We start from the raw sequence: 11,912 nt of genomic DNA on the forward strand, positions 1-11,912 counted from the left end.
TCTCCTTTTATTCTGAAATTTGGAGTCACTTGGGACATCACCAAGAAAACCTCGCATAAAGCCTCTTTTTCCCAAGACCAACTGAAGGTTTTCCCACTGTGGTTCATTCAATTCAAGGTTGGAATGACAAAAGGATCTGTTTGATTTTCATAATGTTTAAAGCTAAACTTGTGAGGCTGCATGCTCATCTGGATATCATTTCTCTCTGACCTCATGGAACAGGACAACTTCTAAATGCCCATTCTTATTCCTGTTATTACTGGGAGAGAGAACACCACTGATTTGTGAAAATACTTAGAAATCAAAAAGGGAAAAATAGGGAAGCAGCAGTAATTTAGGTACTGCTGCATTTGTAGATGAAGCAACTGGGTGATAGCACTTGCATACCAATACCTTTATCTCATCTCTGCCTATCACTCTGGAAAAGTTATCATGTGAGCACACTGAAAGATCTGTCACCAGATAAATAATAATACAGTGCTGGTATGCAACCTCTGCAGAACTGGAGGAGAATGAAGATCCAAAGTTAGAAGGAAAAAGGATGGGAGACACACAGCAACCCCAATATGAGGCTGTTGAGGGTACCCTGCTACAGCAGTAGTGTAGGTGTCCACAGAAACCCTGGCAGTGATGTTGAGAGGACCTGTTTACTCAGGAAAAGGAGGTAGATTGGACATTAAATTGGTATTGTAGGAGAGAATGAGGAGATTCCGGAAGAGGAGTATGTTGGGATCACAGCAACCCATCCACAACCTGCCTGGGGGCATGCACGTGCCCCAGGCATCAGCGGAGAGGCTGAGGGGTTTGGAAAGGTGGCATATGAGGCATTTGGGGAGGCTGAGTGCAGCTTATGTCGTAAATCCCTGTATGAGAGAGCAAAATCTTCAAAGGAACAGCTGTAGACAGTGAACTGCCCTCAAGAAACGGGAAATGGAGAGCAGGCCAGCCATCTTGTGCTGAGCTGCTATGCTGACAGAGCTGCTGAGAGCAAGAGGCACCAAGGCAGCAAGTGGGAAAGGTTGTTTCAAGCCATGTGGGCTGGTTCTGGCTGATGTGTGATTTGCTGAAAACCAGAGAAACTGGTTAGTAACTCAGGCAGGCTAGAGTGGAGCCCAGGGCTGGCCAGAGCTCCGAGCGGAACCACACAAGGAGCTGACTGCGACCTTGGTCCCTGCAGAGCAGCTGGAACTGCCTGCCTGGCTTCTGCTCTCCATGCTGGTGCCGAGGTGGTGCATCTCCGGGGCTACTGGGCAGTCCCTGCCTGTGAAAGGACTGTGCAGAGGCAGGTAGTGTCTGGAAGGCCATGCATAGCAAGTTCCTAGCTCTTTTTACCTCTTTTTGCTGATGTACTTGCATGCTAATGTTTAAAGATGAGAAAGACCCTCAGAGGAAAAAGCAGTTGAGTGATACCAGACTTGCTCTGAGGATTTGTAAAAATGGGGGAGGATAGTCTGTGGTTGCATTTGAGGAAGGTAGAGCATGCTGGATTCACAGGACTCAGCTTTAAGTACCATTGACTTAAAATTCTGCTTGAAAAACAAACGTACCTTAATATAAGTTTCAAGTACTGTTCTATTTTCTGAAGTTGATACCTTTTTTCCTTCTTAGTGCTGAGTGTTCAAGCCCACAAGGTAATAACTTTACAACACCGCTAGTATTTCCAAGTTCTGTTTCTTTAAGAAGTTCATAAAACTTGTCACAATACCGCAGTAAAGCTCTTTCTGCTGTGCTATCTAATCCAAAGTAGTTTATATCAGATTTATGTTCTGGCAGCTCTGTGATAAACTTGGACGCTACCACATTACAAACACAAAAGATTACTTAAAGGTTGTTGTTACTGAAGTTGAAGGGCTCTTTTGTTTCATGCAGTCGTGCACCCTCATACCAGGGTTGTGGTCTCCATAACTCTGCACCTCATACATTTACAAACTTAGGCAGCCTGGGATGAAGACAATTCCACCAGTGACAATTTAATATTTTGGTAGGTTTAATCTCTTCTCTGAGTTAAAATTGTGGATGTCTAAAACACAGTAGAAGACCTAAAGCATTGGAGAATGCAGTGAGGTCTGGTATTTTGACCAAAGGGTCCTTGCGATGGAAATGCTAGGTTTCTCCTCTCTCACATAAGTCCCCTTAAACTTGATATCTCAATTCATAAGGCTTCCCTGAATCCCTGGATCAACCATGTGAAATTCCTAGAAAAAGAAAAATTATGCAGAAAATTATCAGACTCGTGATCCCCCTCCTGGTACGAGGCCTTGCAAACTTACCCTGAAAACATAAAAGACTGAAACTATGATGTCAGTCACACCCTCAACACAAAGATTATAGGTGTAACCAGAGCAGGAATTCATCACAAAGTCTCTCTGATCTGAAATCAAGCAGAACTCTGGAAACAGCTGCCAAATACCCAGGGCCACAGACCTCTCATCCTAGGGCCAGTTCTCATGTTATCCACTGCTGTAAGCTTGTTCTATCCCCAATTTATGGAAAGAGGAAAGATTACTGACATCCGTTGTAGAAGCTGGAATGTTTTATTTGGGTTTTTTGTTAAAATAAATCTACATTTGGCTGAAGGAATGGTAGTTTTTCTTGCTATGACTCCAGGAGAAAATGATATTTACTATCTCCATGCTTCCAAGTGAGAAGTTCACCTTATAACATCAGGTGTACCCTTGGGGTTGTAACTCACAGTGGTTATCATCATTAATATTACAATGGTCTGTACTGTCTAACTGGCCATGGGGCGAAAAATCAGTTTAATCATTAACGAATTCATCTTTAAATTACTTGGCTTGATAAGGTTATATATTACTCGTGGGGGACCATGCAACCCGGTCTCTATATTGTTTGTGTACTCATGTCCATCACCGTCTATTTTTCATGTTCATTGTCAGGTCCTGCTGACTTTCGTCAAGCATTCACTGAATTTTGCGTTTTTCTTCTACTGTTATACCCCAAACCTGTGACTAGCTCAGAGGGGCTCTGGTGGAAGGTCACTCTGCATTGCTCCAAGATCCGTTGGCAGTCCAGACGTGCAGAGGCAGCAGCTGAACAGGGACAGGCAGAGGATACAGAGAACGTCTCGGCTGGCTTCTTGTTTCCAGCCCCATGCTCCGTACTGGTGTGTTCGGCTGTGAGAATCCTTCAGTTCTTCTTCCCTTTGGGTCTTTGATGCTAGCAGATGGAAATCCAGCTCAACTTTCAAAAACTCTGAATAATTTATTAAGAACAAAATTGTTGGGTCTGAGAGCTGGTTCCTTCTCTCTCTCTTTCTCCTTTTCTCTCTGCAAACTGCCTTTCAGAGGCAAAGTTTCTAATTACAGGTCAGGGAGGCAGGTTTAATCACACAGCAGAGCCCTTGATGGAGCATTAGAGAGTGTTATTTATACACCTGAATTAATAGGGATGCAGCATTTCAGTTGAGAAGAATAAGGTGGTTTTCAATTTCACTCTTTTTATGTGAAACAAACCACATCAGATTCACCGGGCTTTTTGACCTAAATTATTAGGATTCTGATAACTAACAAATAACAGCTGTGCGGAGCTAGAGCAAACAGAACCAAGAATAGACAGAGAACTGCTCACATAGCAGGGGAACAACAGAAGCAGGAGGTATCAGAAAGAGCCAGGAGGGGGTACAAAGAGGAAGCCATTGGGAAAACTGAACAGGGTAAAAGTACACATAGGCAGCTGCCTGTCCCGAGGAAGAGTTTTGGAGAGTGGTAGCATCCACAGAAACTGAAGGGCAGTCTGCAGTCACCCCAGATACCTCAAAATACTGTTGTTCTTTTAAGGCAAAAAATAGGAGAGGTGGAGATGAAACCTGAAGCGTGCGAGGAGTCCCCTGTACTCCATGCTGCAGGGAATGGGATCCCTGCACCATCGGCGCTTAGAGTCACCGTCAGCTTTTACTGGAGGTATTGGTTCTGCAGCACTGAGCAGAAGTGGGGAGTCCTAGGCAGGATTGTTCCTGCAGTATTGTGAGCTCCAATGTGACTTCTTTACAGCAGTGCAGTGGTGAATTTTGTCTGCGATTTTGGATATGAAGCTCACAGTCCCTGTGGACTTTCATCCAGTTTTGTCTTTGTCTCTAACTTGTGTAGTTTGGTTTTCGCTTGGCTTCTTGGAAAGCCTGTGAAAATGTCTAGAAGCTTTCTAGACTTTTTTCAAGGGTAAAAAATGGGAGACCTGTGCCTGTGTGCCTGATTCTAGAAGTTATGGAATACACCCAGCTGACTGAGGTTCTGATGCCCAGAGTCGTCGTTCGGGCTCTGCGATAGGTTTGTGTAGCTCCCACCGGGTAGATGTGTCGGGCCATGTGGTGGGAAAGGGCCCCCGACACTAGGCTCTTCCTTCTAGCAGCAGTTCTCCTGGATGTGGTTCATGGAAAAGACACCTCTCCCACAGTGTGCCCAGGTACCTGGCAAAGCTATGAAACTCACCATGACATGCCAGCCCAACATATCTGTCCCGTGAAAACCTCAAAGCGACAGAGAGAGGGGGATGCTATGCTTCAAAATAACTAAAATGCAGGTTCTGTGGGCATGGAGTAAAGCCTATCAGCCAGAATAGTGGGTCTTGTGCTCAGTATGTGAGACTTGGCATGGTCTTGAGCTCCTGGAAGCTGTATTTTGCTGCAAGTGGTAGATTTCTAGAAGCTGTACCGAGCAGTCACTGCACTAAGCTGAGACAGATGAATGCAATGCAGTCAGCACCTATATAATATATTACTTAAGGAAAAAAAGGTTATCTGCTTTTGTAAATTTACTCTCAATCCCAAGATAATTTTTTTGTTCAGATTCCCTATACTGTGAACCTTGTTCTCATGTATGTCTGCAAATCATTACCACAGTGCTCGAGCAGTATGCGCGGGGAACGGAAATGGATTCACTGGGTATGGAGCATCACAGCACTCCGGCCGTTGGATCCATCAGGCTGAGTTTCCAGCAGTGCGTTAGGATCCAAAACTGGGCTGCAAGCTGGATGGAAACTCAATTGGAGACAAGAGGTCGCAAGCTCGAGAGAGCAAGCAGAAGAGAAGTCTTCAGCAGAGAGAGAAGGAAAATGCTGCTCCCCAGGACGCAGCCCAGCTACGCTTCCTGGGCTTTGCATTGCCAACAGCAGGTTTTCTACCAGGCTGCAAGGGAGGAGGATGCGGTCTGCGTGCACTCTCCCTGCGACATCCCTGTTATTACTGTCACATGCAGATGGCTGACACCCGCCGTGACAGAGGCAGCTTAGGGTTTGGTGGTGTGTGCTGTAGCAGACAACTTGTCGGGTGTGTGACAGTCAGGCTGCCCTTCTTGGGGGAGGAGAGTTAGAGAGCACTGTTGCTTTTTGGTATGTATGTGGGTTTTCTCCTCCAAAAATAGCTATCTGTCGAAGTGGGAGGATCTCAGAGATGGGAGAGGATTATCAGTGGTGACATGGACGGTCATATTTCAGGGCAAACACCTGTAAATCAGTCTAAGCCTGTAAGTAGCACCCTATTAAACTGAGTTCACCTCCGCAGTGCTCGCCCTGTGTCTGTTCAGGAAGGCTGGTGCCGGCCACCCAGCCCTCGGAGTACGGCTGGTGCTACAGGCTCAGCCTTCCCCATCTTCTGCACCAGTGCACATGGAGCAACTACGGATGGTTACGGCTGACAAGACAAAACATGTTAAAGAGGTGATGACATCTTTTTAATACATCTTCTGCATTTCTACTTCTAGCTTAGTCCAGTTCTGACCCTTCTTGGAGCTCTGAAATGCTTTCACTTCTTGTTTTGTTTTTAGGGCCTTTTTAGCAGAGAAATTCTTTTTAGCACCACAAAGCAGATTAAGTCTTCCAGTGCTGCCCCGCTTCAGATCAGAGTAAGCCTTCCAGAGCTGGAGCAGGGATGCGTCGCCTGGTTTGCTAGAGGTGAAGCATACAGCTGTGCTAGCATCCTCTGCCCTTTCCAACCTGCAGGCACACAGTGAGAAATCGGGATATTAACTTGAATCCTCTGTTACTGCCACTGGCTTCTCCTCTTTCAAAACAGACTCTGCCAAGTGGGATTTCTGAATCAACTGCTGCAAACTCCCGTTTAACGAACTTTGCATAACGAAGTGTTTGGAAAACATTTCCTATAGATACAGGGCTTAACCACAAAGTATTAATGATTGTTAAATTACTTTGTGAACACTCTGTACCTGTGACCTGGCAGTGAAAATGCTGTAGGGTTACAGAGCTCAGTCCTGTTCTCCCAGCAACTTCCAGCGTCATTTCTGACACTACAGTACTTTCGTGCCTGCGGTCCACTACTCCATTATCCTGGGTGTCTAGAAAAATAGTATCAACCTCACCAAGGCTCTGAAGACTGATGCGACCTTTGGCTAGTTTGTGCATGCAACTGAGATTGCATAAGGAAAGCATCCTATCCTTATATTTTCTGATATATAATTTTTCTGTTAGCCGCTCTCCCTATTATATAACATACGTATATACATACTCTTGTATAACTTACTTTATATAACTTAACTTATAATTTACAGTGAATATTGCTGTGAAAGAAGATCCAGTCATTTAAAATATTAGGTTTTAATAGTAGTTTGTAAGTTTTCTTCCTTTTAAAGGAAGAAAGCAAAGTGTCATCATTCTTGTTAGCATGTCACCACTAGGTTGGAGTGTAGGTTTATATAACATTTTCTTTGTTACAGAGATCGGTAGTAGTTACTTCAGAGGAAGTATCTAGTGTAAGAAGATGTACAACAGAGAGTCACTTGGCTTTTCACCTGTAAGGGAATTTTCTTCTGTAGGTGAGGCAGTGAATGAAGTGTAGTGAGCTGCAGCGAGGAGTGAGTTCCAGCAGGAGCTGAGGTTCCAGCTCTGACCTCAGCACGTCAGCTGGTCCCACAGGCTCTGATAAACCACCGATCCCAACAGGACTGCATCCTTCCTTCAAGCTAAGCATGTGTTGAAGTGGTCTGCTGATCTTGGACTGCAGATACGAGCTCTGTTAAATCTGTTCGTTTCTCTCCTACTTAATGTAACTGGCTGTCCAACTGATGTCTCTTTCTGTCGTGTATGAAGGAGCCTCACTGGGCATTGTTCGGAGCACAGCACTGTGCAGGCCTGCTGCAGACTGGCAGGCTCTGTTTAATACCTGTGTGCTACGGGCGCGCAGCTCTGGCAAATGCATGACTCGCTCTGAGAGCTCGTCTGCCCCCTCTCCCTTGTGTTTGTTTCCTTGAAGAAACAAGCCTGGCTCACCGGATCACGGCAGCTGAGAACTTCACCAAATTATGGAGCTGCTTTATTGTCTCAGATGTTCTCAGGATCCTGCGGACGTTGCAGGTGATCACTTACTGCAGGCTGGCTGCTGGCTCTGACCCCTCTGCCGGGTAAATACAGGCGAGCATCAAAGTCCAGGACAGCGTGTTGTGAATGATGAAGAGCTGTTGTCTTCTTCCATCACTTTGTACTCACAAATAGCAAGTTGTATTGTAAGGACTGAGGGATATGCCTAAGCAGGGCCACAGGGAGCGATTAGAGTTCTAGATAGGCAATACAGATCTCTCCGCACATCTTCAAACTGCTGCTGTGTCTGCCCTGCCTGTGAGTGTGGGGATACCAGTGATGCTGATGCTGGATCTTCCAGAAGGGACTGGGAATAAAGAAATGGGACAGGTTTGACAAGGCAAGTGCATTTCTACCGTTTCCATATGAGCTCAGTAAGGTAACTGCTGCATATCTAAAAGGTTCTTACGAGTCTCCACTTCTTCAGGTCAGTTACATACACTGTTGTCCCAAGAAAAGAAAAATTTAGCATTCAATACAATTTACATCCAAAGAAATCAAAGTGAAAGTCCTCATCCCTGTTTTACAGATGCTGAAACCGCATCCTGTGTTTTCACTACCAAGTATTCAGAGTGCTTTCTGGCTTTGGAGCTGGGGAGTTACTGGGAGAAATCGGTGTGCCTCTGAGACGCTGCATTCAGCACTTCAGGGTTGTGCTGATAGTCACTTTCCTTGCGTCGCCCTTGTTTCCTTCCAGGAACTGTGGGTGTTAATTTCTTAAGAAACTTTCCTTAATTGTCATGTAAGCAGTTTTGAGGGAGAGGAAGAATCAGCTGTAGCAGAAAGAAGATCCAGTTCTGTAGGTACAGAACAATAAAGATCTGGCTGCGGCGAAACCCTGTTCCCAAATTTTCTCGAGTGCTTTTGGGAAGCACTGCACCTCTGTGGGAAGCATGGTTGGCCTGGGCGAGTTGCTGGCAGACAGCTGTCGATAAAAAATGCAGTCTGTGCCATTGCCTGAGCAAAGAACATTTCATTTTCTAGTAGGCATAGAGTTGCCAGTGTCATTGAAATCTGGTAGCTCTGAATAGTTGCTGTAAATTTCATCTGGGCACTATCCCCAATTGTGTTAGATATAATTACATTCAAAGTTCTTTTTAATCATTTATTTGGAACATGTCCCAAGATTCAGCAGTTTTGGACTGGGACAGAAATTGAATTATTTATTATCAATTAGAGGTTGTCAGAGCCTTTGACACCACATCGAGCTGGCATTGTTTGGTATCTGTATTAATGATCGTATAGATAAAAGCATGAAATTATTGGTTAGAAAGCTTTTATTCTAGGCTGAGAAGGCTAGTTTGCATACTTGGCTGGATGCTTCCCTACACTCACTGTCATTATGGCTCTGTTTAATCAAGTCGACGTTGCCTGTGGAATCGCTTGCCCGTAAATTGATGAATTGAGTGTAAGAATAATTCCCCCTAGATGGAACCCAGTTGTGACTTCCCTTGCCATCCCAGCCCAGCACGTTTAGACTCTTCTGCTTTGGCGTTGGTCTGCTATAGACCCTGGAACAGTCTTTGTCACATCTGTTCCTTTCTTACGAGAGCAATTTGTCGATGGCTGTTGGTGCTATGGTGATGCTGGGTGCTGAGCTTTTCTTCCCCCAGGTGAGGGGATGGAGATGACAACCTCACAGGTGTTCTTGAGCTCTCTTCACAGCTCTCTTCTGCATCCTTCTCTCATCAGGGTGGGCCTTCAAAATAATTTTTCTCACTGTGTTTTGGCACTCTGCAAGAAATCTCAGCTGAAGAGGAAGATCACGTAACAGAAGACTGCATAGGGTGATCCCAGACACATTGCTGCAGAAAGGGAATCTGTCAGGAAATCAGGGGAAAGGAGCACGCCGAAGATGCTGCTTGTCTCCTCCAACAGCAAAGCTGTGCCTGAGGAGAGAGGATGCTCAAGCGACGGTATCTCATCCCCGTGCCTTCTGGATTTGGCTGTTGCTAGGGTTAGTATAGTCTTAGTGGGAGAGAGAGGAAGAAAAACCCTTATGAGGACACACTTCCACATTTTTTTTGTGGCAAATACATATTTTTTCTGCCTGCACTCAGAGCTGCTGGAAGCAGTATGCATTAGCCTGGTACAGAGACTGATCCGGCACGTAACAAGATATGATTTGAACAGGGTCATAAGAAGTTACGTGCTAGATCCAGGGAGAGCAGGAACTTCTCATGTGATAGATACAACAGCTCATGCTGTAATTCCCTCACCAGCACTCCTCTCCATTGGAGTCAGTTTCTCTCATATCAATCTTCTGTGAATTCCAGCATCGTTTCTTGAATTTTCTGTAAGTTTCTCAGCAGGATTACTGAGCTGTTAGGGTTTTTCTTCTTCTGATTTTTTTTTTCTGCTTCATACACACTTATCAAAAGCAGGGTTGTCCTGCTGTCACAAGGAAATTATCACATACACCACTTTTCCAATTATTTCATTAGAGCAAAGGAAACTGGAACTAGAGAACGACAGAAGTTCTCATTTTACTGGGAAATGCTGAGATTTCAAAACCTTTTCCATTCCAGAATGAATCACCTTTTCAGTTAAACTTGCTTACAAAATGAATCTCTGAAAACACTGTTTTGTTTTGATCAGAGTAATTCCTCCAGTTTGAGTGTCCTTAAACAGAAAAAAGTGATTTCATATAGCTTTATGTAACTTTTTATATAGTTGGGGTTTTTTTAAAGGCTTTTCTCGACAACGTCCAATACACTGAAAAGGCCAAAACAGACCTTTTTGACTTTATTGAAATACCTCATTTATTCTGTCGAGCAGAAAAATCACCATGTTTTTCAAAACAGTTGTGTTTCAACAAACAGATTTTTCCTTTAGCATTCCTCCACACGCAAATGCTCATTATCTAGACAAATATTTTAATACTGCGCAACTCCCATTCTTTTCAAATTGGTGCCTGTATGGTAAGCAGTACATCTTCCAGTGAGCTCATTTGGAAAAGCCGAAGCTGCATGAATCCAACCTCTCCAGCTCAGTGCTGACTTCCACAAAGGAAAGTATGCAAGTGGAATTCCTGGAACAGACCTCTCCTGAAGTATGTGCTTTGTATCAAAGACGCTATTTCTCAAGGAAAGAAAAAAAAATCCAAAACAAACCCCGAGCCAGCCAAAGCCCAGACTGTAACAACAAATCAACAAAAATAAAACCACTTTTGTTATAAATCGGCTTTTTGTCTTGACTTGCAGAAAGTGCAGTGGCCCCTTCATCCGCTCAAATCCTTCTACTTAGGGGAAAAAAAAAAGTGGAAATGGAGAATGTGGCCCATCAAGCTGTGGCACAAACGTGCCTCGAGCCCTGCGCGCAACTTTTCTTTCTCCGTCTGGCAGCGATGTTTCTGATCCCCAGCTCCCGCTTTCGAAGCTGACGAGCAGCAGCAGCTCTCGGCCGAGGCAGACTTGGGAAATGACTAATTAACTGGCGATTGCAGGATTGCTTCCTGACCTGGCTCTCGGACCACAGGGGTGAAGCTCCATAAAGACGGAGTGAACGCAGGAAGCGGGCCTGCATGTTTCCACAATGGGGGCATTCTGGAGCCGTGCCCCGGAGGCTGCCGGGGACCTGGCCGAATGGACCCGATGCCACCGGGAACCCAGTACCTGCTAGTTCAAAGCGAGCCTGAATGCGGGGTTTAATCCCTTCTGACAATCGTCAAGAGGAAATGGCCTTTCCTCTGACCTTATCGTTGTAAACAGCAGCTAGTCATCAGGTTTGTCCTGCTGAGGGAATAGTCAAAGTCTACGCAAGGATTTTACTTCAGATTTTTTTTTTTCTTCTTCTCTGATTACAATGGTTTAATTCTCTAGACTTGAAATGCATTCTCACCCCTTAATATACTGGCTTCAGGTACATTCTTTCCTAATTATTGAGTCCATACAGCTCGGCCTGGTTCAAATTAGCTTCTCAGAGCTGTGGGCAGATGTCCTGTGGCCAGTTTCGGTCCTCAGCCCTGTGGTTGTTTTTGTGATGGCTGTTGTGAGCTGCCTTTTGGATACACCAGTATCCCCAGAACTGGGTGTGAGACAAGCTGACAAACTCTCCTAGCATGGCAGAGGATCACTAAGAGCTACTTTCAGCAGGCCAGCAGGCAGGATGGAGGACTTGCTGCTGGGCACCATTAGCGTGGCAGTTTTAATGCGATGGAAGGATGCATACAGTGCTGGAACTGCAGCAGTGGGTGGGTTTAACTCTGTAGTTTGGCATGGCTTTTAGTGCGAAGACAAACCGATGACAGAGGAAACGAGACAGTGGCTTTTGCTGCTCGCAGAGCTCGAGCCAACTGTCTGTAACCAGTGGGACAGAGTGACGATGCAGACGAGGGCTGACCTGCTGTACTGACAATTTCAGGGTGATGAAACCCACTTTCCCCCAGATCTGTGCAGGACTCGGCCGCTGACAGGCCCCCAGCATTGAGAAGGCATCGCTGTGCCCACCTGAGAGCAGCCCTGCCCAGCTGCTGCTCATCAGGTGCTCAGGGGTGTACCAGAGGTCGGCTGTCAGCCCTGCTGAAAGGGAGCTCGCAGAGCTCTGGGGAGGGCACTGCTGTGCCTGGTCGTAGGCCTTGGCAGGGTGTA

Source organism: Opisthocomus hoazin, chromosome 13 (assembly GCF_030867145.1).
Source record: "Opisthocomus hoazin isolate bOpiHoa1 chromosome 13, bOpiHoa1.hap1, whole genome shotgun sequence".
Classification (NCBI taxonomy): domain Eukaryota; kingdom Metazoa; phylum Chordata; class Aves; order Opisthocomiformes; family Opisthocomidae; genus Opisthocomus; species Opisthocomus hoazin.